Raw genomic sequence first — 3658 nt, forward strand, 5'->3', positions numbered from 1 at the left:
AAATGTCCTCTACATAAGACGAAGATGGAGAGAAGAAGGAAGAAGAAGAAGAAGAGGAGAAGAAGAAGAAGAAGAAGAAGAAGAAGAAGAAGAAAAAAAGAAGAAGAAAAAAGAAGAGAAGAAAAAAAAAGAAGAAGAAGAAGAAAGAAGAAGAAGAAGAAGAAGAAGAGAAGAAGAAGAAGAAGAAGAAGAAGAAGAAGAAAAAGAAGAAGAAGAAGAAATAGAAGGAGAAGGAGAAGGAGAAGAAGAAGAAGAAGAAGAAGAAGAGGAGAGAAGAAAGAAGAAGAAGAAGAAGAAGAAATAGAAGGAGAAGGAGAAGAAGAAGGAGAAGAAGAAGAAGAAGAAGAAGAAGAAGAAGAAGAAGAAGAAATAGAAGGAGAAGGAGAAGAAGAAGAAGAAGAAGAAGAAGAAGAAGAGGAAAAAATAGAAGGAGAAGGAGAAGAAGAAGGAGAAGAAGAAGAAGAAGAAGGAGTAGGTGGAGAAGAAGAAAAAACAAATAGAAGAAATGGGAGGAGGAAGAGAAGAAAAAAAAAAAGAAAAGGAGATGAAGAGATAGAAGAAGGTGCAGCAGAATCTTTCTTTTAATTTTGTTTTTAAGATCTCCATGGAGATCTGGAAAAATTGCTACAGCCGACGGTATTTCACGTCGTCAGAGCGGGGTATTGGGATAAGTTTTCAACTAGCAATAATCGCGCCTCGGATAAACCTCATTGGCTACGATACTGCCTCTGCGCAAAGATAACTTTGGATAGAATCTCAATCATAACCAAGGCTTACATTGTAACGTGTTGTAACGGTGAGATGAACATCGAGATGTCCTATAATGTTAGCTTTTATAATAAATTGAATAATTTTAAATGAACATATTAAACTGTATTAAGAGTAGCATACAAGTTGAAATAATATACTAATAAAGTACACACGATTCTATTTGGTTGTTGCTTAGAAAAGTGCATTTTAGAGTAAAAACTTTCAAATTGACGAACACTATACCTCGCTCACTGAAGAGTATTCCAATTGAGAATTTGCATAAATAATTACTTATTTGAATGACAATATGACTGTTCCGTGACTTTCTGGTTGTCCTATATTCCTGAGTTCACTTCAAGTAATTGGCATATTGGGTATGTCCCTTTCAAACCAAATAAAGAGCATATTTTAAAAACAGAAACACATATTTTAAAAAAAGATAATAATTTATAAAAGAAACAAGACATTTTTTATATTTTCGTGTTTTGTCTTTCTTTGCTCCAAAATTGCTCTGGCAATGAAAAAAAGAAAGTTATTGAAGTTAAATAATTGTTATATGGACATTAGACATGCAAGAAGAGATAGAGGAGATAAATTATTAATAAATAATATCATATAACTTGACATTTCCTCAACATAATACGAAGATGGAGAGAAGAAGGAGGAGGCAGAAGATAAGGAAGAGGAAAAATAAGAAGAAGAAGAGAAAGAAAACAAAAGGAGGAAGAAGAAAAAGGAAAAAGAGGAAGAGGTGGTGAAGAAAATGAAGAAAAACAAGGAAGAAGAAAAAGGAAGATGAAGAAAAGATTAAGAAGAAGTCTTTCTTTAAAGTTCGTTGGTAAGATCTCAATGGAGATCTGGAAAAATTGCTACAGCCGACGGTATTTCACGTCGTCAGAGCGGGGTATTGGGATAAGTTTTCAACTAGCAATAATCGCGCCTCGGATAAACCTCATTGGCTACGATACTGCCTCTGCGCAAAGATAACTTTTACCGGAATCTTAATGATAACCAATGCTACCATTGTAACTTGTTGTAATGGTGAGATGAACATCGAAATGCCTCATAATATTAGCTTGTATAATACCATGAATAATTCTAAATAGACCTGTTAACTGTATCAAAAGAAGCACTCAAACTGAATTAATGTACACATTGTACTCATTTTTGTCTTCTGTCGGTTGGTGCACAGAATAGTGCATTTTAGAGTAAAACCTTTCAAATTTACCAACCCTACCTCGCTCACTGAAGAATCTCCCATTGAGAATTTGCATAAATAATAACTTATTTGAATGACAATATGACTGTTCCATAATCTTCTGATTGTCCCATGTCCCTGAGTTCACTTTAAGTAGGGTGTACCGAGGTATGTAGAGGTGTCGTGGAGGAGTGGATATGTCACCAGACTGTGGATTACTAGGTCCGCGGTTCAAGTCCCACCGCTGCACTAATGTCCTTTGGCAAGACATAGATCTACATTTGCCACTCTCCTCCCAGGTGTTAAATGGGTACCCGGTAGGATGCGAAAGTTACTGTGCTTAGATTAGCAAGTGTGCGCTTGTTAAAATGACGCCTGGCTGGAATGCTCCCCAGGGAGTGGAGATTGTGCATACATTGTGTGCGGGTAAGTCTGAATCTGATCACCTAGGTAATATGTAAAGCGCTTTGAGAGGGCCTTCGGTCCTGAAAAGCGCCATATTAGAACTAGCTATTATTATTATCTCTTTCCATTTTCCTTTCTCTTAATATCAGTCTTTTCTTTCTATTTACCTAATTATTATTATTGCTTCATATATGGAGCCACTTTTTTTTCTTCCAAATACAAGAGTTGCTATATATAGCAACTCTTGTATTTGGAGAAAAAAAAGGTGGCTGTTGGAAGAAGATATAGGCTTACGGTCGCACCATGTAAGCATAGCCACGCTACGATATATATATTGTTTTGTTTAAAGCTTTTTTGCCTTCATTCAGATTTTCATATACAGTATAAACATAGTGTATTGTCTTATACATTATAAACACAGACATATTACAAAAAAATATTTGTCATAAGTATTCAAACTATACATTTTCAATTAAGTATAAACAAAATTGAAACAATCCTGCACTTTGGGAGGAAACAAAACAGATTTTCCAAAATAGAAAAAAGTAAAAAGTGACGGTAATAATTCATGTTAATACTGTCGGATACAACAATATTGAAAGGAACATTTTTTACTGTATAAACATATCTCCTTTGCAAATTAATTAGTTTAATATGAATTAAGCAATCTGAATAAAGATTTCCTTGAAGGTGCAGGTGCTGCTTCATAACCCATAATAAACACATTTGTTATATTTACATAGAATGACATGTTGCATTTTTTGAAATCCTATATTTTATAATTATTATATGAGGGTCTTGTAATAGTGGAGGTCTGTAACTATACTGTTGTAAACTTGTAATTGAACAAAATAAAACAGTTGTTTTAAAACATTCTGAATGAGCGCCACCTCTTGGTGAAACTGTAAAAATGTAACCTGCATCTCTGTGATGAGTTGTACTATCTTAGGATTCAGTGGTTTAACTGTGATGTCGCTCTAAGAAGAAAAGGAAGAAGGAGACAAAAAGGGAGAAGGTGAAGAGAAGGAGGAGGAGGACAACATGAAGAAGAAGAAGAAGAAGAAGTTGAAGACGAAATGGAAAGAAGAATAAAAAGAACAAAAAAAAAAGAATAAAAGTAAAAGAAGAAATAGAAGTCTTTTTTTTTAGATTTCATTTTTAAGATCTCCATAGAGATCTGGAAAAATTGCTACAGCCGACGGTATTTCACGTCGTCAGAGCGGGGTATTGGGATAAGTTTTCAACTAGCAATAATCGCGCCTCGGATGAACCTCATTGGCTACGATACTGCCTCTGCGCAAAGAT

General features: G+C 34.7%; 3 non-coding genes across 3 annotated transcripts; all 3 read right to left on the minus strand.

The window, feature by feature from the left end:
* Positions 1–599: 599 nt before the first annotated feature.
* LOC115924846 lies at positions 600–740 on the minus strand. The gene has a single exon (XR_004064449.1). It is a non-coding gene; the product is annotated as a U4 spliceosomal RNA (small nuclear RNA).
* An 854-nt stretch (positions 741–1594) lies between these two features.
* Positions 1595–1735, minus strand: LOC115924858. The gene has a single exon (XR_004064462.1). It is a non-coding gene; the product is annotated as a U4 spliceosomal RNA (small nuclear RNA).
* A 1782-nt stretch (positions 1736–3517) lies between these two features.
* On the minus strand, positions 3518–3658 carry LOC115924847. Its single transcript, XR_004064450.1, has one exon. It is a non-coding gene; the product is annotated as a U4 spliceosomal RNA (small nuclear RNA).

Source organism: Strongylocentrotus purpuratus, unplaced genomic scaffold (genome assembly GCF_000002235.5).
Source record: "Strongylocentrotus purpuratus isolate Spur 01 unplaced genomic scaffold, Spur_5.0 spur5_scaffold_16, whole genome shotgun sequence".
NCBI classification, from domain to species: domain Eukaryota; kingdom Metazoa; phylum Echinodermata; class Echinoidea; order Camarodonta; family Strongylocentrotidae; genus Strongylocentrotus; species Strongylocentrotus purpuratus.